This window comes from Pristiophorus japonicus, unplaced genomic scaffold, assembly GCF_044704955.1.
Source record: "Pristiophorus japonicus isolate sPriJap1 unplaced genomic scaffold, sPriJap1.hap1 HAP1_SCAFFOLD_510, whole genome shotgun sequence".
Classification (NCBI taxonomy): Eukaryota; Metazoa; Chordata; class Chondrichthyes; family Pristiophoridae; genus Pristiophorus; species Pristiophorus japonicus.
Genome location: NW_027254416.1, coordinates 207,401 through 231,574, shown reverse-complemented (window position 1 = coordinate 231,574; position 24,174 = coordinate 207,401). Strand labels below are relative to the sequence as shown.

The following is a 24,174-nucleotide window of genomic DNA, read 5'->3' as shown; positions in this document are numbered from 1 at the left end:
TTTCCCTCCCATCTTTGTATCATCAGCAAACCTGGCTACGTTACACTTGGTCCTTTCTTCCAAGTTGTTAATATAGATTATAAATAGTTGGGGGTCCCAGCACTGACCCCTACGGCACGCCACTGGTTACTGATTGCCAACCAGAGCATGAACCATTTATCCCAGCTCTCTGTTTTCTGTTAGTTAGCTAAGCCTCTATCCATGCTAATATATTACCCCAACCCCGTGAACTTTTATCTTGTGCAGTAATGTTTTATGTGGCACCTTGTCAAATGCCTTCTGGAAGTCCAAATACATCACATCCACTGGTTCCCCTTAATCCACCCTTCTCATTACATCCTCAAAGAATTCTAGCAAATTTGTCAAACATTACTTCCCCTTCATATATGCAAATATGTTTGATTAACGTGAAAATATAAATTGTGTTCACCGCCCAACCAGCCTTTCTTTGTCTGTCTCTCTCTCCTCCTAAACTGAGGGACATTTAACAGTGATCTATCCATCCCATCCTCATCACCCAGAGATGGCTATCAGAGTGAGCGGCAGAGAGACGGGCCTTAAACACCCGAACTGTGTCTGCATATTAGGGTCAACACTAGTATCACACATTCATGTATAACACCAGTTGGGGGGAGAGAGCACACACATTATCAGTCTTACACTTGGCATCAGTGTCTCCATATTACACTCAGTAACAGTGCCACACTGTCATGTATAGCACCAGAGAGAGAAACAGTGTCTGACATATCAAGAAAGACTGGATCAACTGGGCTTGTATTCACTGGAGTTCAGAAGAATGAGAAGGGATCTCATAGAAACGTTGAAAATTCTGACCGGTTTAGACAGGTTAGATGCAGGAAGAATGTTCCCAATGTTGGGGAAGTCGAGAGCTAGGGGTCACAGTCTAAGGATAAGGGGTAAGCCATTTAGGACCGAGATGAGGAGAAACTTCTTCACCCAGAGAGTGGTGAACCTGTGGAATTCTCTACCACAGAAAGTTGTTGAGGCCAATTCACTAAATATATTCAAAAAGGAGTTAGATGTAGTCCTTATTACCAGGGGGATCAAGGGGTATGGCGAGAAAGCAGGAATGGGGTACTGAAGTTGCATGTTCAGTCATAAACTCATTGAATGGCGGTGAAGGCTCGAAGGGCCGAATGGCCTACTCCTGCACCTATTTTCTTTGTTTCTATGTGCCAGTGTTGTACTCACAAGTGTGTCCACATCACGTGAAATAACAGTATCCCGCCTTCACAAACAGTACGAGATTGAGAGAGAGAGAGGGAGAGAGAGATCGAGATCAAGGCAGGACGGTGAGACACAGAAACATGCACAGTATCAGTTCGAGACTGACCTGTGAAGTTTACTTTTATCCTGAATGTTCCCATTGGAGGGACAGAAATTAAAGTCTCACACTGATATTGTACCACAGACAGACACATTATTAATCCCACACTGCGGGACAGTGTCAGAGAGTGAGAGAAACAACGTCCCACATTTAACCCTCACTTGCCTGTTGTACTCTCTGTAATCTTGCAGCTAAGGGCCGTTCGGTATTACTCTATGACCCAGTGTTTCACTCTGATTAAACTAAACTGGGACAGTTTCTGTCAGATATTAACTCCTGCACAGTCCCAGCAAACACTCCTACTTCCCCTGTCCCTCTGATGTTTCTGCAGGATTGCTTTGTGAGGACAGGCTCATGAATAGAAAAACAATGTGCACGGAATGATCCCAAATTGAGCATCTCAGAGGGAATTTAAACATTTTCTGTCCTTTTCCCCCAGGCCCAGTTCCTTTGCTCATACTCTGATTAAAGTGAATTGGGAAAGTTCACTTTGCTGATTCTAGACTGCGCATGCGTGGATAAGCCCCGCCCCCTGTGTCGATTTCCAGTGAGCAGAAGAGCACATGCGCCCTCCCCTCCCCCAGCCCTGCCTGTAATCGTCATTCACTCTGAGCGGAAGAAGATGCTTTAAACAGCCGGGAATAGAGACACCGCGGCCCCGGGGTAAGACAGCGAGCAGCAGCCTCCTTATAGCAGCACATCGCTTTGGGAGCGTGTCCGCAGATGGGCTCCGAGATCGGCACTGAGTCCGGGGGAAGTTCAGGGGGAGTCGGAGGCTGTGTGTAACAGGCGGAGTGGATCAAGAACTGGTCTCAGTGAGTGGGTGAAGGGAGAGGCCATTCTCGAGTTGTGTGTGGATAGCGTGTGTCCCGGGTAAGGGAGACAGAATGGGAAGGATCTGCTGTTTACAATCATTGCTGCTTTCTCCCTCCAAACCAGTAGTGAACGTTCCTGCTTTAGTTCCAGTCTCACCGTGTTTGTTGTCCGAGACTCCCAAAGCAAGTGCTCCACTCGGAACTCCTTCACCCCAAACGAACCAAAGGTGGGCAGCGGAAACATTACAAGGACACCCTCAAAGCCTCCCTGATAAAGTACGACATCCCCACTGACACCTGGGAGGCCCTGGCCCAAGACCGCCCAAAGTGAAGGAAGTGCATCCAGGTGGGCGCTGAGCACCTCGACTCTCATCGCCGAGAGCATTCAGAAATCACGCGCAAGCAGCGGAAAGAGTGTGCGACAAACCAGTCTCGCCCCCCCACCCCACTTCCCTCAACGACTATCTGCCCCATCTGTGACAGGGACTCTGGCTCTCGTATTGGACTGTTCAGCAACCAAAGAACTCACTTCATGAGTGGAAGCAAGTTTTCCTCGATTCCGAGGGACTGCCTATGATGATGATCATTGGACAGTGAGCGGTGGAAGCAGAGCCGGACACTGAGGATTTATACAAGGAGCATCTATTGCAGGCACTGGGTGAGAAATGTAAAGGACACGTTTTAAACAGCGGCTCTTTGTTTTTGGTTGAACGGTTAGTGCCCTGGGAGAGGGGAGCAGCAATCTGAGTTGTGTAAAAGTCCGTGCTCCATCGGGTCGTCCCATTCCTGAAGCAGGGGTTGGGTTGTGTCTGGATGTCAGTAAATTGCTGTAAATCTGCCCAACACACTTGGTGTGTAGAAGCTGAGTGCTGCAATACTGCAGTGGAGTCAGACACTGACACTGTTTGTATCGCTGGCTTCCCTTTGTGAATGTTCATAATGATTACTAATTGAACGATTACATTCATCACTTTAGTCTTTTCTACCTCTCCTATTCTTGAATGATCAGAGATACCTTCTCCTCCTACAGGCAAGGAATTGAAGGAACCAGAACAAATGTGAAGTTTCCACCACCTGAGACATAAGGAACAGTGCAACCAGCTCCTCCTCACACACAGTAGGTACAGAAGGGATGATTTGCCTTTTTTTTATTTGTTTACTGGATGTCGGTGTTGCTGGTAAGGCCAGCATTTATCGCCCATCCCTAATTGCCCTGGAGAAGATGGTGGTGAGCCACCTTCGTCAACGGCTGCCGTGCGTGTGATGATGGTACTCCCACAGTGCTGTTAGGGAGGGAGTTCTGTTTCTCTAACAGGTTCCATGTGCTGAAAGGCCTCCTCAAGTTCCTAGATCCAGGGACTGTTCTTCTCCGTTGTTTTGGAAATAGCATCGGCAGTAAACTGGAGCTCAATGCTTCTTGCCCACCAGCTCTCTGATCGGGCTCCTCACGCTGATTATGTTTTCTCATCTCGCTCAAACGTCCCAAAATGTTGCTTTCTTTTCCATCACCTCTAGGGTTATTAGCCAAGTTTGCATCAAGCAAATCGTGATCTCACCAGTAACAGCACTTTCCCGACTGTTATCCAAGAGGCTGCTTCTGACATTTTCTTCTGCGTAAATGTTAACCACGTAAGTAACTGAAAATCTTCATTTCTACAGCAACAACAAACACTTGCATTTATGACACATACAGAGTGAATCCCACACTCACTCACTGTACCACAAACTGACAGATACAGAATGAATCCCACACTCACTGCATCACTGACAGATATGGTTTATGTAATGTACTAATAGCTCGTCTCTACTCCAAATATTTCTGAATCGCATTCGTCCAATATAATGTGCAAAACTATTGTCTGTTGGGGTCATCTCTGATCTGTAAATTTCACAAATATAGGATAAAACCCACTCTCTCATACCAGAAAATGACAGGTACAGAATAAATCCCACACTCTCATACCAGAAACTAACAGGTACAGAGGAACCACACACTCGCTTACCCCAGAATGAGAGATCTAGAATGAATCCCACATTCACATTGCACAAACTGACATATAAAGGTAAAAATCCACACTCAGATACCAGAAACTGACACCCCACACATCTACTACAAACTGACGGTACAGAAAAAAAAACACAATCACATCCCAGAAACTGACAGGTACATATTCATTCCTACACTCACAGCAGGAACTGACAAGTACAGAATAAAACCCACATTCACAAAGCAGAAACTGACAGGTACAGAATACAATCAACACCCAGATTCCAGAAACTGACAGGTATAGAATGCAATCCACACTTAGATACCAGAAAGTGACTGGTACAGGTTAAAACCACAGTCACATATCAGAAACTGACAGGTACCGATTCAACCCCATACTCTCATACCGGAATCTGAAAGGTACAGAATAAAATCCATACTCCGATCCGAAAAACTGACATACCAGAAGCTGATGATATAGGTTAAAGTACACACTCACATAACAGAAACTGACAGGTATATGATAAAACACACGCTCACATAACAGAAACTGACAGGTACAGATAAAGATTCGCTTAGATACCAGAAACTGACAGATACAGAATAAAACCTACACTCACATCAAAACTTGACAGGTACAGAATAAATCCCACATTCACATAGCAGAAACTGACAGGTACAGTATGAAACCCACACCCACGTATCTGAGCAATAATATGCAAGTAAAACCCATACTCGCCTATTGGAAACTGACCGGGAAACACACACACACCAGTGACTGATGGAACGAGTAGAACAGTTTAGGCACCCTTTCTCCAGTGTCAGGCTCACACAATCGTTTTTTTCAATGTGGCCCATTTAATTAGTGATAAAAGCAACTTGTGAAACAATCCCATTTTTGCTAATTTAATTTGTGACAAAAAGATGGTCTGAGCATGCGCTAAATACATGCTGCTCCTCCCCTCCGCACACAGTGTTTAAACTGACAGGAAGGGCCCATGCGAGCTCCCCTCCTCCAGCTCTGTCAGCGGCTGCCGTTTCCTCTGTGCCGGGCTGATGATCGTTGAACACATCAGGGAGCGGAGATATCCCAGGCCCGAGTAAGGGAGCAAACAGCAGCCACCTTACAGCAGCTCATCGCATTGGGACTGTGTCCGCAGATGGGCTTTGAGTCGGGGTAAGTTCAGCGGCAGTCGGGGGCTGTCTGTAAGAGGCAGAGTGGAGTAGAAACTAGTTTTGGAGCATGGAGTGAGTGGGGGAAGGAGGAGCCCATTCTCGGGATGTGTGTGTACGGTGCAAGGTAACAGAGAAAGTAAATCACCTCGCTCTTTCAAATCAGTGCTGCTTTCTTTCCCCAAATCAGTAGTGAATGTTCCTGATTCAGTTCCAATCTCACCGTGTCTGTTGTTCTTGGACATTGAACAGTGGAAACACAGCCTGAGAGTGAGGATGTGAGGAGTGTCACAAAGTGCATCTATTGCAGGCACCAGAAGAGGAATGTGATTGGAGTCATTTCAAAAATGGGTTATTTTGTTTTGGTGCATTGAATTCTTCAGAACCATGTTGCTGGTGATCGAGCGATACATTGTCGCCCCCTCAGATACATCAGCATCTGGTAACTGTGACAATCTGTTAATGACACAGGCCATTAACTCTGTTTCAATAGACTGAGAACAATTGTTGTACAGGTACCTGTGGTTATATTCCAGGAAGCAATTCAGAATTTTACAGGTAGTCCCATGGAAGCGGGAGATATCAACCTGAACTGTGCCAATCGGGTGGTCCCATTCATGGACCAGTGCTGGGTTTGTGTTGTGTCTGGATGCTGATAACTTACTATAGAACCGTCCTATGCAAAGTCCCTTACTCACCTGAGTGCTGCTGTACTGCAGTGAGATCAGACAAGGACACTGTTTGTATCGCAGATTCCTCTCTCCAGATACTTTACTTTATTGAACACAAACACATGAATTATAACTTTATTTTTATATTCTCTCCATTGGCTGTCCATATCATAACTAATAGTGTTTTCCTATTATTATTCTCAGAGCAAAATACTTCACCAAGCCAGAATAAATTTGATCTTTCCTCAACCCAGAACACAAGGAACAGTGCAGGCAGCTCCTTCTCGCACACAGTAAGTACATTATCACTCTCAGAATGCAGAGACACAGAACTGACCTCAATCCTATTGTTACAGGCAGCAGAAGCTGTCAGTCCCACAGTGATCCAAATTTCCAGAGTTATATTATGAATCCCACAGTCACTTGGAGCAGTACAATAATGTGTTGTTTCAAAGTCCAATCATATCGCATTGAAAGGCAGATCCAATTTCACTCCCTTACTCACACACACGAACAGACACTGACAGTGTCAATTCACACTCGTGTCTGTACAATGACTCTCAAACCCAACGGCTAACATACAAGAGCAGAGAAATGGAGGTAATGGACTGAACCAAACCTCCTCCTGAGACAGTCATCGATAATCGCAAACTATCATCCGCCTACAGCAGGTGGAGAAGGAACCAAATCCAACAGTCACACAGAGCAAGAATAGCTCAGTACAAGAGACTGTCAATTACATAATAAATCTCACACTCACACACATCACCAGTCTAACAGATACATTATCAATCCCACACTCTCACACATCACCAGTCTAACAGATACATAATCAATCCCACACTCTCAAACAGTACCAGAGACTGAGAGAAACATAATGATTTATACACTCAGACACATTGAATGACAGATTGTGATTCTTTTTCAATCATTTACAGTACCTGAGATTGACTGACTGACTGACAGTGAAACCCACACTCCCGTACCAGGCACTTACAGCTACAGACAAATACTCACACTCACATACCAGAGACAGATAGTTAGAGAGTGAACTCCACAGTCACTCACCAGAAACTGACAGGTACAGAAAAAAAACATTTTTGCATTCCAGAGACCGATAGATACAGAGTAATACCCACACTCACATTCCAGAGACTGATAGATACAGAGTAATACCCACACCCCTGTAACAGAATCTTACAGGTACTGATTAAAACCCTAACTCAAATATCAGACACCGATAGATACAGAATGAAACCAACACTCATTTCTCAGAGACGGACAGATACAGAATAAAACACATATCAGAGAGTGACAGAGCAAAATCAACACTCACCTGAAAGTGACTGATTGATTTAATGTCAAACCCACAATACCACAGCTGTACCAGACACTTAAAGGCACAGAATGAAATCAACATTCATATAATAGCAACTGATGGGTACAGAAAACATACACATATTAACATACCAGTGACAGACAGGTAGAATGTAGTAAACTGCACACTCACATAACAGAAACTGTGACAAATAGACTATAACCCCACTCATAACAGAAACAGACAGGTACAGCTAAAAAGTGCCACACTCACACACAAGAGACTGACCGGTACAGAGTGAAATCCACATTCACACACTTGAATAAAACACACGTTCGCATAGCAGAAACTGACAGGAGGAAAATCCACATACACATACCATAGACTGACATTCACAGAATAATACCCACACTCACATACCATAGACTGATGGATACAGAGTAAACCCCATACTCACACCAAAGACTAATAGATACAGAGTGAAGATCACACTCACATCCCAGAGAATGACCACTGTAGAGTAAAATCCACACACACATAAAAGTGAGTGACAGATAAAGAATAAAATCTGCACTCACATCCCAGAGAGTGAAAGATTGACAAAAATACACAATCATGTTACCGAGATTGATACATACAGATAATACCCAAATACATATACCAGAAACTGACAGATACAGAGAAAAACCCACACTCAAATCCCAGAGACTGACAGATAAAGAATAAAACTCTCACACACATCCTCGCGAGTAATAGATACAGACTGAAATATGCACTCCCTTACCAGAAACTGGGAGTTATTGTACTGATTGAACACTTACTCACGTAACACAAACTGACAGGTACAGTGTAAAACCCCACACTCCCATTCCTGAAACTGACAGGTACAGCGCTAAAACCCACATTCACATCAGAGAAACTGAAAGTTGCAGAATGAAGCCCCACTCAAATACCAGAAATAGACAGATACAGACAAAAGCCCACATTACCTGAAACTAACCGAGAGTAAAACCCACACACGCCTACCAGAGATTGAAATTTACAGATACAATCCACACATATACCAGAGAGTGAAAGCCACACACACACACACCAGTAACTGATGGATACAGATTACAACCCACACTCACATATCAAACACTGACAAATAAAGAGTAAAACCACACTCACAAAGAAAATCAACACTCAAATTCCAAAAATTGACAGTGCCGGAGGAAAACCCACAATCACAGAGTAGAAACAGACATGAACAGAGTAAAATGCACACTCGCATTTCAGAAACTGATGGGTACAGAATACGTAACAGAAACTGACTGGGATAGAGGAATCGCAAACTAACATACCAGAGACTGACCAGTATAGAGTGAAATCCACACACACACACACACACTAAAAACTGTTATATACAGAGTAAAATTCACACTCATATACCAGAGAATGAAAGATACAGAATTAAACCCACACTCACTTACCAGTAAGTGACAGGTACAGAGTGAAAATCTCTCTTCCATACCATAAACTTACAGGTATAAAGGAAAAGCCACACTCGCTAACCAGAGACTGACAGATACAACATAAATACTACACTCACTGGTGGGTGTAGTCGAAAGTCCCCCTAACAGTAGCTACACTGTTGGATGGAATATAAATTAAGAAATAATGGAGGCTTGTAAAAAATTAACAGGAATAATCATGGGCAATTTTAATCTTCATATTGATTGAACAAATCAAATTGGCCAAGGTAGCCTTGAGGAAGAATTCACAGTGTGTATCCGGGATAATTTCCTTTAACAGTACTTTGCAGAACCAACCAGGGAGCAGGCTATCTTAGATCTGGTACTGTGTAATGAGAACAGAAGAAATAGGAGCACGCCATTTGGCCCCTCGAGCCTGCTCTGCCATTTAGTAAGAACGTAGCTGGTCTGATCATGGACTCACCTCCACTTCCCTGCCCGCTCCCCATAATCCTTTATTCCCTTAACGCTCAAAAGTCTGTATATCTCCACCTTAAGTATATTTAATGGCCCAGCCGCCACTGCTCTCTGGGACAGAGAATTCCACAGATTTACAACCACCTGAGAGAATAAATTCCTCTCATCTCAGTTTTAAATGGGTGACCCCTTATTCGGAAACTATGTCCCCTAGTTCTAGTTTCCCCCTATGAGTGGAAATATCCTTATTGCATCTACCTTGTCGCGCCCCCTCGTAATCTTTTATGTTTCAATAAGACCGCCTCTCATTCTTCTGAATTCTAATGAGTATAGGCTCAACCTATCTTCATAATTAACCCACTCATCTCCGGAATCAACCTAGTGAACCTTCTCTGAACTGCCTCCAATGCAAGTATATCCTTCCTTAAATACAGAGGTTAAAACTGTATACAATACTCCAGGTGTGACCTCACCAATACTCTGTACAGTTGTAGCAGGACTTCTCTGCTTTTATACTTCAACCCCTTGCAATAAAGGTCAACATTCCATTTGCCTTCCTGATTACTTGCTGTACCTGCATGCTAACTTTTTGTGTTTCATGCACAAGGACTCCCAGGTCTCTGTACTGCAGCACTTTGCAATTTTTCTCCGTTTAAATTATAATTTGCTTTTCTATTATTTCTGCCAAAGTGGATAACCTCACATTTTCCTACATTATACTCCAGCTGCCAAATTTTTGCCCACTCACTTAGCCTGTCTATATCACTTTGCAGATTTTTTGTGACCTCCTCACAATTTGCTTTCCCACCCTTCTTTGTATCATCAGCAAACTTGGCTACATTACACTCGGTCCCTTCATCCAAGTCATTAATATAGATTGTAAATAGTTGAGGACCCAGCACTGATCCCTGCAGAACATCACTAGTCACTATTTGCCAATCCTCTATCCATGCTAATTATATTACCCCCAACCCCATGAGCTTTTATCTTGTGCAGTAACTTTTTATGTGGCACCTTATCGAATGCCTTCTGGAAATCCAAATACACCACATCCACTGGTTCCCCCTTATCCACTCTGCTTGTTACATCCTCAAAGAACTGTAGCAAATTTGTCAAACATGATTACCTTTGTCATGCTCTTCCTGTGCTCTGTGGGAAATCGGGGACTCTTCCAGTGTTCCTGACTACTATGTATGCAGGAAGTATGTCCAACTGCAGCTCCTGACAGACCGCATTGCGGCACTGGAGCTGCGCATGGATTCACTTTGGAGCATCCGCGATGCTGAGGATGTCATGAATAGCATGTTGAGTGAGTTGGTCACACCACAGGTAAAGGTTACACAGGCAGATAGGGAATGGGTGACCAGCAGGAAGAGCAGTGGAAGGAAGATAGTGCAGGGATTCCCTGCAGTCATCTCCCTCCAAAACAGATATACCGTTTTGGGTACTGTTGGGGGAGATGGGGGGCTCATCAGGGGAAGGCAGCAGCAGCCAAGTTCATGGCACCATGGGTGGCTCTGCTGCACAGGAGGGCAAGAAAAAGAGTGGGAGAGCTATAGTGATTGGGGATTCTATTGTAAGGGGAATAGATAGGCGTTTCTGCGGCCACAATCGAGACTCCAGGATGGTATGTTGCCTCCCTGGTGCAAGGGTCAAAGATGTCTTGGAGCGGCTGCAGGGCATTCTGGAGGGAGAGGGTGAACAGCCAGTTGTCGTGGTGCATATAGGTACCGATATAGGTAAAAAACGGGATGAGGCCCTACAAGCTGAATTTAGGGAGCTCGGAGTTAAATTTTAAAAGTAGGACCTTGAAGGTAGTAATCTCAGGATTGCTACCGGTGCCACGTGCTAGTCAGAGTAGGAATTACAGGATAGTTAAGATGAATACGTGGCTTGAGGAATGGTGCAAGAGGGAGTGATTCAAATTCCTGAGACATTGGAACTGGTTCTGGGGGAGGTGAGACCAGTACAAACCGGACGGTCTGCACCTGGGCAGGACTGGAACCAATGTCCTAGGGGGGAGTGTTTGCTAGTGCTGTTGGGGAGGGTTTAAACTAATATGGTAGGGGGAATGGGAACCTATGCAGGGAGACAGAGGGAAGTAAAATGGGGGCAGAACCAAAAGGTAAAAAGGAGATAAGGAAAAGTGGAGGGCAGAGAAATCAAAGGCAAAAATCAAAAAGGGTCACATTACAACATAATTCTAAAAGGACAAAGAGTGTTTAAAAAAAACAAGCCTGTAGGCTGTGTGTCTCAATGTGAGGAGCATTCGTAATAAGGTGGATGAATTAACTGCGCAGATAGCTGTTAACGGATATGATGTAATTGGAATTACGGAGACGTGGCTCCAGGGAGACCAAGGCTGGGAACTCAGCATCCAGGGGTATTCAATATTCAGGAAGGATAGACAGAAAGGAAAAGGAGGTGGGGTAGCGTTGCTGGTTAAAGAGGAGATTAACACAAGAGTAAGGAAGGACATTAGCTTGGATGATGTGGAATCTGTATGGGTAGAGCTGTGGAACGCCAAAGGGCAGAAAACGCTAGTGGGAGTTGTGAACAGACTACCAAACAGTAGTAGTGAGGTTGGGGATGGCATCAAACAGGAAATTTGGGATGCGTGCAATAAAGCTACAGCAGTTATCATGGGTGGCTTTAATCTACATATAGATTGGGCTAACCAAACTGATAGCAATACGGTGGAGGAGGATTTCCTGGAGTGTATAAGGGATAGTTTTCAAGACGAATATGTCAAAGAGCTGGCCATCCTGGACTGGGTGTTGTGTAATGAGAGAGGATTAATTAGCAATCTTGTTGTGCGAGGTCCCTTGGGGAAGAGTCACCATAATATCGTAGAATTCTTCATTAAGATGGAGAGTGACACAGTTAATTCAGAGACTAGGATCCTGAAGTTAAGGAAAAGTAACTTCGATGGTATGAGATGTGAATTGGCTAGGATAGACTGATGAATGATACTTAAAGGGTTAACGGCGGATGGCAGTGGCAGACATTTAAAGATCACATGGATGAACTTCAACAATTGTACATCTCTGTCTGGCGTAAAAGTAAAACGGGGAAGGTGGTTCAACCGTGGCTAACAAGGGAACTTAGGAATAGTGTTAAATCCAAAGAATAGGCATATAAATTGGCCAGAAAAAGCAGCAATCCTGAGGACTGGGAGAAATTTAGAATTCATTATAGGCGAACAAAGGGTTTAATTAGGAGAGGGAAAATAGAGTATGGGAGTAGGCTTGCAGGGAACATAAAAACTGACTGCAAAAGCTTCTATAGATATGTGAAGAGAAAAAGATTAGTCCCTTGCAGTCACAATCAAGTGAATTTATAATGGGGAACAAAGAAATGGCAGACCAATTGAACAAATACTTTGGTTCTGTCTTCATTAACAAAGACACAAATAACCCTTCCGGAATACTAGGGGACCGAGGGTCTAGCGAGAAGGAGGCACTGAAGGAAATCCTTATTAGTCAGGAAATTGTGTTTGGGAAATTGATGGGATTGAAGGCTGATAAATCCCCAGAGTCTGATAGTCTGCATCCCAGAGAAGTTAAGGAAGTGGCCCTAGAAATAGCACTGGTGGTCATTTTCCAACATTTTATAGACTCTGGATCAGTTCCTATGGATTGGAGGGTAGCTAATGTAACCCCACTTTTTAAAAAAGGAGGGAGAAAGAAAACAGGGAATTATAGACCGGTTAACCTGATACCACTAGTGGGGAAAATGTTGGAATCAATTATTAAAGATGTAATAGCAGCGCATTTGGAAAGCAGTGACAGAATCGGTCCAAGTCAGCATGGATTTATGAAAGGGAAATCATGCTTGACAAATATTCTGAAATTTTTTGAGGATGTAACTAGTAGAGTGGACAAGGGAGAGCCAGTGGATTAGTGTGCAAAATTAAAGCACATGGTATTGGGGTTAATGTATTGATGTGGATAGAGAACTGGTTGGCAGACAGGAAACAAAGAGTAGGAATAAATGGGTGCTTTTCAGAATGGCAGGCAGTGACTAGTGGGGTACCGCAAGATTCAATGCTGGGATCCCAGCTATTTACAATATACATTAATGATTTGGATGAATGAATTGAGTGTAATATAGAAACATAGAAACATAGAAACATAGAAAATAGGTGCAGGAGTAGGCCATTCGGCCCTTCTAGCCTGCACCGCCATTCAATGAGTTCATGGCTGAACATTCAACTTCAGTACCCCATTCCTGCTTTCTCGCCATACCCCTTGATCCCCCTAGCAGTAAGGACCTCATCTAACTCCTTTTTGAATATATTTAGTGAATTGGCCTCAACAACTTTCTGTGGTAGAGAATTCCACAGGTTCACCACTCTCTGGGTTTGCAGATAACACTAAGCTGGGTGGCAGAGTGAGCTGTGAGGAGGATGTTAAGAGGCTGCAGGGTGACTTGGACAGGTTAGGTGAGTGGGCAAATGCATGGCGGATGCAGTATAATGTGGATAAATGTAAGGTTATCCACTTTGGTGGCAAAAACAGGAAGGCAGAATATTATCTGAATGGTAACAGATTACGAAAAGGGGAGGTGCAATGAGATCTGGGTGTCATGGTTCATCAGTCATTGAAAGTAGGCATGCAGGTTCAGCAGGCGGTGAAGTAGGCAAATGGTATGTTGGCCTTCATAGCGAGAGGATTTGAGTAGAAGAGCAGGGAGGTCTTACTGCAGTCGTACAGAGCCTTGGTGAGGCCACACCTTGAATATTGTGTACAGTTTTGGTCTCCTAATCTGGGGAAAGACATTCTTGCTGTTGAGGGAGTGCAGCGAAGGTTCACCAGACTGATTCCTGGGATAGCTGAACTGACATATGAGGAGAGACTGGATCGACTGGGCCTGTATTCACTGGAGTTTAGAAGGATGAGAGGGGATCTCATAGAAACTTATAAAATTCTGATGGGATGGGACAGGTTCGATGCAGGAAGAATGTTCCCGAAGGGCCATATCCAACTTCCTCTTGAATATATCCAATGAACTGGCATCAACAACTCTCTGCGATAGGGAATTCCACAAGTTAACAACTCTCTGAGTGAAGAGTTTTCTCCTCATCTCAGTCCGAAATGGCTTACCCCTTATCCTTAGACTGTGTCTCCTGGTTCTGGACTTCCCCAATATCAGGAACATTCTTCCTGCATCGAACCTATCCAGTCCCGTCAGAATTTTATATGTTTCAATGAGATCCTCTCTCATTCTTCTAAACTCCAGTGAATAAAGGCCCAGTCGATCAAGTCTCTCCTCATATGTCAGTCCCGTCATCCCAGGAATCAGTCTGGTGAACCTTCGCTGCACTCCCTCAATAGCAAGAACGACCTTCCTCAGATTTGGAGACCAAAACTGAACACACTATTCCAGGTGAGCCCTCACCAAGGCCCTGTACAACTGCAGTAAGACCTCCCTGCTCCTATACTCAAATCCCCTAGCTATGAAAGCCAACATACCATTTGCCGCCTTCACCGCCTGCTGTACCTGTATGCAACTTTCAATGACTGATGTACCATGACACTCGGGTCTCGTTGCACCTCCCCTTTTCCTAATCTGCCGCCATTCAGATAATATTCTGCCTTTGTGTTTTTGCCCCCAAACTGGAAAACCTCACACTTATCCACATTATACTGCATCTGCCATGCATTTGCCCATTCACCTAACCTGTCCAAGTCACTCTGCAGCCTCTTAGCATCCTCCTCACAGCTCACACCACCACCTAGTTTAGTGTCATCTGCAAATTTGGAGATATTACACTCAGTTCCTTCATTCAAATTCTTAATATATATTGTAAATAGCTGTGGCCCCAGCACTGAGCCCTACGGCACCCCACTAGTCACTGTCTGCTATTCTGAAAAGGACCCGTTTATCCCGACTCTCTGCTTCCTGTCTGCCAACCAGTTCTTTATCCACGTCAGTACATTACCCCCAATACCATGTGCTTTAATTTTGCACACCAATCTCTTGTGTGGAACCTTGTCAAAAGCCTGTTCTCCCTTGTCCACTCTACTAGTTACATCCTCAAAAAATTACAGAAGATTTGTCAAGCATGATTTCCCTTTCATAAATCCATGCTGACTTGGACCGATCCTGTCACTGCTTTCCAAATGCGCTGTTATTTCATCTTTAATAATTGATTCCAACATTTTCCCCACTAGTGATGTCAGGCTAACCAGTCTATAATTACCTGTTTTCTCTCCCTCCTTCTTTAAAAAGTGGTGTTACATTAGCTACCCTCCAGTCCATAGGAACTGATCCAGTGTCGATAGACTGTTGGAAAATGATTACCAATGCATCCACTATTTCTAGGGCCACTTTCCCTAAGTACTCTGGGATGCAGACTATCAGACCCTGGGAATTTATCGGCCTTTAATCCCATCAATTTCCCTAACACAATTTCCTGACTAATAAGGATTTAATTCAGTTCCTCCTTCTCGCTAGACCCTCGGTCCCCTAGTACTTCCAGAAGGTTATTTGTGTCTTCCTTCGTGAAGACAGAACCAAAGTATTTATTCAACTAGTCTGTCATTTCTTTGTTCCCCATTATAAATTCACCTGAATCTGACTGCAAGGGACCTATATTTGTCTTCACTAATCTTTTTCTCTTCACATATCTATAGAAGCTTTTGCAGTCAGTTTTTATGTTCCCGGCAAGCTTCCTCTCATACTTTATTTTCCCCCTCCTAATTAAACCCTTTGTCCTCCTCTGCTGAATTATAAATGTCTCCCAGTCCTCAGGTTTGCTGCTTTTACAGGCCAATTTATATGCCTCTTCCTTGGATTTAACAATATCCTTAATTTCCCTTGTTAGCCAAGGTTGAGCCACCTTCCCCGTTTTATTTTTACTCCAGACAGGGATGTACAATTGTTGAAGTTCATCCATGTGATATTTAAATGTTTGCCATTGCCTATCCACCGTCAACACTTTAAGTATCATTTGCCCGTCTATTCTAGCCAATTCACGTCTCATACCATCGAAATTATCTTTCCTTAAGTTCGGGATCCTAGTCTCTGAATTAACTGTGTCACTCTCCATCTTAATAAAGAATTCTACCATATTATGATCACTCTTCCCCAAGAGACCTCGCACAGCAAGATTGCTAATTAGTCCTCTCTCATTACACAACACCCAGTCTAGGATGGCCAACCCTCTAGTTGGTTCCTCGACATATTGGTCCAGAAAACCATCCCTAATACACTCCAGGAAATCCTCCTCCATCATATTGCTACCAGTTTGGTTAGCCCAATCTGTATGTAGATTAATGTTGTCCATGATTACTGCTGTACCTTTATTGCATGCATCCCTAATTTCTTGTTTGATGCTGTCCCTCACTACTACTGTTTGGTGGTCTGTACACGACTCCCACTAGCGTTTTCTGCCCTTTGGTATTCCGCAGCCCCATTCTTTTCCCTCCACTTTTACTTTTCTTCTTTCTATCTTTTGCTTCTGCCCCCATTCTACTTCTCTCTCTCTCCCTGCAGAGGTTTCCATCCACCTGTCATATTTGTTTAACCCCTCCCCAACTTCATTAGTACCTATAAGCCCCTTGATTATCCACTATTGGGTTGTTCTTCGTGTCTTCTACCATGAAGACCGATACAAAATATTTGTTTAACATCATTTCCCTGTTCCCCATTATTAATTCCCCAATCTTATTCATTTATGGAATGAGGACATCGCTGGCAAGGCCAGCATTTATTGGCCATCCCTAATTGCCTGTTGTTGTGTATAGAAGAACTCCACGAGGCTGAGTACTGTGAGCTAAACTTAGTGTGACCTTAGTCTTCTTTATTACAACTCCAGAGTGCTGAAAAAGTATGGCAGACAATCCTTTATACTGGCCCTGCACGTGTGCGCAGGTGACCATTAGAACTCCAACAGTCGCACCCTCTGATGGCAAGTATTATATTTACATACATAACATCACTCCCCCCCCCCCCCCAAAAGTCTTCAGTCAAGTTATATACAAGTTGAGGCGATCCGGAGCTCTTCACTCCCTGGTTAATCATCTAAGTTCAAACCATGGCGTGTTGTGAGTTGGTTGGACCATTAATGCACTGCACTGTAGCTGGTCTGACCGGACTGTCAGGAATCCTTGTGATTGACAGAGAGGTCGATTGCTGGTTGGGTGTGTGTTGGTGGAACTTCGCTGGTGATGTCCTCTTCAAGTCGTTCCTGGTTGTCAGTAAATCGCAATTTGATCTGATCTAAATGCTTTCTGCACATTTGGCCATTTAACAGTTTGATTATAAACACCCTATTCCCTTCCTTGGTCAAAACAGTGTAAGCAACCCACTTGGGTCCATGACTGTAATTCAGGACAAACACAGGATCGTTAACATCAATGTCACGTGAAACAGCCGCGCGATCGTGGTACATGTTCTGCTGGTATCGCTGGGTTTCCACATGATCATTAAGATCCGGGAGAACGAGAGAGAGCCTGGTTTTGAGGGCTCTCTTCATTAACAATTCTGCTGGGGGAACCCCGGTAAGTGACTGATGTCGCATCTGGTAACTGAATAGAATGCGAGACAAGCGGGTCTGCAGGGAGCTGTCTGTCACGCGTTTCATGCTATGCTTGATTGTTTGGACTGCCCGCTCCGCTTGACCATTAGACGCGGGCTTAAACGGAGCAGACCTGACATGGTTGATGTCATTGCGGGTCATAAACTCGTTGAATTCCAAGCTGGTGAAACATGGTCCATTGTCGCTGACAAGGACGTCGGGCAAGCCATGGGTGGCGATCATGGCCCAGAGGCTTTCAGTCGTGGCCGTGGACATGCTGGGTGACATGATTACGCATTCAATCCATTTGGAGTAAGCGTACACTACTACTAAAAACATCTTTCCTTGAAAGGGGCCGGCAAAATCTATGTGGGTTCTGGACCACGGTTTGGAGGGGCCATGATCACAGACTCAATGGAGCCACCCTTGCTGCATTGCTCAGTTGCGAGCAAGTGTTGCACTGATGCATACATGACTCCAAGTCCAAGTCAATGCCGGGCCACCAAACATGCGACCTGGCAATTGACTTCATCATGACAATGTCTGGGTGGGGACTGTGTCGGTCGCGTATAAACGTTTCTCTGCCTTTTTTTGGCAAAATCACGCGATTACTCCATACGAGACAATCCGACTGGCTTAATTTCATCTTGCATTTCCCTGGGAACGGCCGACCAGTTCCCATTTAGGATGCAACTCTTTACTAACGATAGCACAGGATCCTGGCTGGTCCAGGTCCTGACCTGGCGAGCCGTGACGGGTGACCCCTCGCTCTCAAAAGCATCCATGACCAGTAGTAAGTCTGTGGGCTGCGCCATATCAACCCCAGTGGTGGGTAATGGTAGCCGGCTGAGAGCATCGGCACAGTTTTCAGTGCCTGGTCTGTGGCGGATAACATAGTCATAAGCAAATAATGTTAGTGCCCATCTTTGGAAGCGGGACGAAGCATTGGTGTTAATACCTTTGCTCTCTGAAAACAGCGAAATGAGCAGCTTGTGGTCAGTTTCAAGCTCAAACCGAAGTCCAAATAGGTATTGGTGCATTTTCTTAACCCCATATACACATGCTAACACCTCTTTCTCGACCATACTATAGGCTCTCTCAGCCTTAGACGGAGTTCTAGACGTGTATGCAACCGGTTGGAGGTTGCCTGATACATTGGCTTACTGTAACACACAGCCGACCCTGTACGATGAGGCGTCACAAGCTAGCACTAAATGTTGACATGGGTCATAGTGTACAAGTAACTTATTTGAACATAGCAGGTTCCTGGCCTTCTCAAAAGCTGTGTCTTAATTTTTGCGCCAAACCCAGTCATCACCCTTACATAGCAACATGTGCAAAGGCTCTAACAACGTGCTCAAGCCAGGTAGAAAGTTACTGAAATAGTTGAAGAGTCCCAGGAACGAACGCAGCTCCATCACATTCTGTGGTCTGGGTGCATTCTTGATGACCTCTGTCTTTGAGTCTGTGGATCTGATGCCGTCTGCTGCAATCTTTCTCCCAAAAATTCGACTTCTGGCGCTAGGAAAACAAACTTGGAGCGTTTCAGCCTGAGTCCCACTCTGTCTAGGCGACTCAGAACATCTTCCAGGTTGTGTAGGTGTTCGATGGTGTCACGACCGGTGATCAGGATTTCATCTTGAAACACAACGGTGCGCAAAACAGATTTCAGCAAACTCTCCATGTTTCTCTAGAAAATGGCTGCAGCCGAGCGAATCCTGAAAGGGCATCTGTGGTATATACACAGCCCTTTGTGTGTATTGATGCACGTCAGTCTTTTCGAAGATTTAGCCAGCTCCTGTGTCATGTCGGCGGAGGTTAGGTCCAACTTGGTGAACGAATTCCCCCCCCTCCCCCGCTTAAGTTGCAAACAGGCCATCCGCCTAGGGCAGCGGCTATTGGTCCTGGAGTGAGATTCAGTTAATCGTTACCTTGTAGTCTCCGCAGATTCTGACCGTGCCATCGCTTTTCAACACAGGAACAATTGGACTGGCTCACTCATTGAACTCGACTGGCAATATGATTCTTTCGTGTTCGATCTCGACTTTCTCCCTCATCATGGATGGAACTGCCCGAGCCTTGTGATGGACGGGCTGTGCATCGGGGCCTGGATGGATCTGTACCTTGAAGCCAGTGAAGTTGCCGATGCCTGGTTCGAATAGCGAGGGAAACTTGCTCAGCACTTGAGCACACGAGGCGTCATCCACTCAAGATAGTGCTTTGATGTCGTTCCAATTCCATCTAATCTTTTCTAGCCAGCTTCTGCCGAACAGCGTTGGGCCATTGCCTGGAATAATCCACAGTGATACGTCATGCACAGCTCCATCATACGATACCTTCACTGCCGCACTTCCAATGGCTGGTATGAGCTCTTTGGTGTAGGTACGCAGCTTTACATTAATCAGGCTCAGTTTGGGCCTTTGTGCCTTATTGTCCCACAGTTTCTCGAAAGCCTACTGGCTCATTATTGACTGACTTGCACCCGTGCCCAACTCCATAGATACTGGAACTCCATTTAATTTGACTTCCAGCATTATAGGAGGGCTCTTGGTGGTGAAGGTATGAACTCCATACACTTCTTCCTTGGGTTGAGTTGCCTGTGCTGCGTGATCGGTGCCGGATCATTCATCATCTGCCACGTGGTGTGTCGCAGCACGTTTGCACTTTTGCTGGAGGTGCCCCATTGTTGCGCAGCCTTTGCACACGTAGTGCTTGAATCGACATTGATGGGCCCGATGATTACCCCTGCAGCACCAACACGGTGCTAATGGATTCACATTCACCCCCGATGGCAGACTCTGAGTCATCACAGGTGTTGCAACCGCAGACGTATAGGCCCTGCCATATGCAGTTCAGCCTGCTGGCAATGTCATTTTATGCACTTGTCAGTGAGCTTCGATGTTGAGAAGATATCTGTTTGGTGTTATTGTCCATGGCCATGCATGCCTGGGCGATCGCGAAGGCCCTGCTCAGGTCTAGGGTTTCGGCAGCCAGCAGCTTTCGAAGAATGACCTCGTGGCTGGTGCCCAGCATGAAAAAGTCCCGCAGCATTTCCCCCAACGCAGCTCCAAAATCGCAAGGTCCCGCGAGGCATCTCAGGTCGGCGACATAATCTACTGGCCCCCGGAGCGATGGTGCGTGTAAAAACAATAACTGGCCATGAGGATACTCTCCTTCGACTTGAGGTGCACAACTCTGTATATTCCTTCTCTATGGGTTTTGTCCGTGCGAGCAGATTCTTGATGAGGCCGTATATTTTAGGCCCACAGCTGGTGAGGAGAACCGCCCTGCACTTGACCGCATTAGTGTCTCCTTCCAGCTCGTTGGCCATGAAGTATTGGTCGAGATGCTCGACGAGGGCTTCCCAATCATCACCCTCTACGAATCTCTCTAATATTCCAACGGCAGCCATGGTTGCGTGAAGGTTCGTATTCTGTTACTTGTCACCAATTGTTGTGTAGAAGAACTCCACGAGGGTGAGTACTGTGACCTAAACTTAGTGTGACCTTCGTCTTCTTTATTAAACTCCAGAGTGCCTAAACAACATGGCAGCCAACCTTTTATACTGGCCCTACACATGTGTGCAGGTGACCATTAGGACTCCAACAGTCGCGCCCTCTGGTGGCAAGTATTACATAGTTACATACATAACACCGGTGAGAAGATGGTGGTGAGCTGCCTCCTTGAACAACTGCAGTCCGTTTAGTGAATATATTCCCACAGTGCTGTTAGATAGGGAGTTACAGGATTTTGAACCAGCAACTATGAAGGAACAGTGATATATTTCCCAGTCAGGATGATGTGAAACTTGGAGATGATGGTATTCCCATGCGCCTGCTGCCCTTGTCCTTCTAGGTGCTGGAAGCCTTGGCGAGTTTCTGCATCTTGTAGATGGTACACACTGCAGCCACGGTGCACTGGTGGAATGTTACTGAATAGAAAAACTGGTCTGTTAAAACATATAAACAGCAACCAGCAGCAATCCCAGTCTAACAGTCCACATTAAGGACATACATGAGATAATAACAAGGCATTGTTGTGTGTATTGTGCCACATTATAATGCCAGAGTCCTGGAGAGTTTGGAGGGAACTCGATGAATGGTCTCAGAATAATTGTGTTATGGGCAGGAGGGTAAAACTGACCAATGGCTGTGCTCCCGAAAGTGCAAATACATCCCACTCATACAGCTATGTGGGGCAGAGGAAACAGACAGAAGGGCGGATATAGAATGACAGACTTTCCAATCTGCTGTCCATTCCATTATAACCATGGACCGTGACTGCTGCTGCAGACCCGGAATACCAGGATGGGGAAAATAACAACCGTCGCAAAGAAATGAAGGGACACCTGATCAGTGAACTCCTGGTAAACTAGTGGAGGGAGTAGGAGCTGGAACTCCAAATAGAGAAATGCCACTGATTAAATAGGATTACATTCCAGAACTTACTGTCCATAGAGTTAAACCTGTGGGGCTGAGGGCACAGGACTTAATCTATGAGTAAATCTTTGATGGTTGTGGTGGCTCCTGTGAGACGCCACAGTGGATCCCAGCAGAGGATCCGGCTGTCAATCCAAACAGACCATGCAGGGAGTGCAAGGTACGGAAGGATTCTTTCATGGCTCTTTAAAGAGAGGAAACATCCCCCTATCACAGAGGACTTGTCGTGTTGTAATTATCTTTTTCTGTTGCATAGTATCAGAAACAGAAATCAACGGGAGATGATGCCCTACTCTGTAAATGAACTCTTTGACACATTTCCATGCATTTCCTTTCATAATTTACAAAGATCACAACTCCATTAGTTAACAGTGGATTGCCAGTCTGCTAGTTTTTAGTGAGGCTTGAAAGGTTTCGCTGTGAAGCTACACTTGCCCATCTCTCTGTGTGTCACTGTGTTTGGATTGTGTTAGACAACAGTCCTAATATCTCGCCTACATCCATTATAATATTTGAAATGTTAGATTGTACTTGGAAAAAGTTGAGTTTGAATCTGACAATTCTGAAATTGGGAGCTGTTAAATGATTTTTGTTTTGCACATAACTATATAGTAATGTGATCAGTCAAAGCAAATCAAAAGATGCTGCTATTTACTTAACACAACTAAATAATTCTACAAGGATGCTATCGCAGTCTTCCTCAGTATTAACTACACCACCCAATGTTGTGCCATCTTCAAACACCTGGAGTATTGTGTACAGTTTTGGTCTCCTAACCTGAGGAAGGACATTCTTGCTATTGAGGGAGTGCAGCGAAGGTTCACCAGACTGATTCCCGGGATGGCGGGACTGACCTATCAAGAAAGACTGGATCAACTGGGCTTGTATTCACTGGAGTTCAGAAGAATGAGAGGGGACCTCATAGAAACATTTAAAATTCTGACGGGGTTAGACAGGTTAGATGCAGGAAGAATGTTCCCAATGTTGGGGAAGTCCAGAACCAGAGGTCACAGTCTAAGGATAAGGGGTAAGCCATTTAGGACCGAGATGCGGAGGAACTTCTTCACCCAGAGAGTGGTGAACCTGTGGAATTCTCTACCACAGAAAGTTGTTGAGGCCAATTCACTAAATATATTCAAAAAGGAGTTAGATGAGGTCCTTACTACTAGGGGGATCAAGGGGTATGGCGAGAAAGCAGGAATGGGGTACTGAAGTTGAATGTTCAGCCATGAACTCATTGAATGGCGGTGCAGGCTAGAAGGGCCGAATGGCCTACTCCTGCACCTATTTTCTATGTTTCTATGTTTCTACCTCTGGTTCTCAAGTCCAAATCAATTATGTAAATGGTGAACAGTGGTCCCACAAGCGATCCCTGTGGAACACCACTTCCCACCACCCGCCCATCTGAGTAAATACCTTTAAATCATCCCGTTACTTTGACTGGACATGTCTCCATTCCCAGCCAACAGGATTGCTGTACCAGACGGGAGAGGCAACACTTAAGGGTCTCTAATTCCCATTCCCCTTTTTTCTGGTGGATAATGGAAGTGCCACTGTGTGTAATGTGCACGTCAGTAAGAATTGTCTGCAAAGGATTAATCAGCACTTTCTCATTGGAGATGTTAATCAATGGAACCTTTCAGGCACAGAATTGTAGATTTTGTACCAAAGATCAATTTAGGATTGAAGTAAAAGGTCATAATTTTATTGTAAAATAATTCAGGGACTCTCATCAGAAATTACGGGGATAGATCAGACAGTGGTTCTTAAATGAACACAGCAGCCCGACAAGTCAATCAGCTTTTTATCCAGAATATTAAACTCTAATCCAGTTATAGGGTTATTAATATCAGCAAAAACAAAGCCCAACTGTCAAAATGAAGATGGTTCAGTCTTAGATGTGACGAAGAGCAGAATCCAACCCTGCAGACACATGTAAACTCGCTGGTATGTCAATAGGTTGTATGA

At 44.8% G+C, this 24,174-nt stretch overlaps 1 long non-coding RNA gene across 8 annotated transcripts in view; it reads left to right on the top strand.

Annotated features, from left to right (window-relative positions):
* The first annotated feature begins 1,879 nt into the window (after positions 1-1,879).
* LOC139253754 (uncharacterized) overlaps positions 1,880-24,174 on the top strand; it is a 52,673-nt gene continuing 30,378 nt past the window's right edge. For 2 of the 8 annotated variants that reach the window (XR_011591979.1, XR_011591977.1), the window contains exons 1-4: positions 1,885-2,011; positions 3,194-3,280; positions 3,679-3,792; positions 6,199-6,287. This is a non-coding gene — a long non-coding RNA (uncharacterized lncRNA). Of the gene's footprint in view, positions 2,012-2,615; positions 2,822-3,193; positions 3,285-3,678; positions 3,793-6,198; positions 6,288-24,174 lie in introns of those variants that run through there. The other 6 variants (XR_011591980.1, XR_011591983.1, XR_011591978.1 and 3 more) reach the window with 5 other exon arrangements.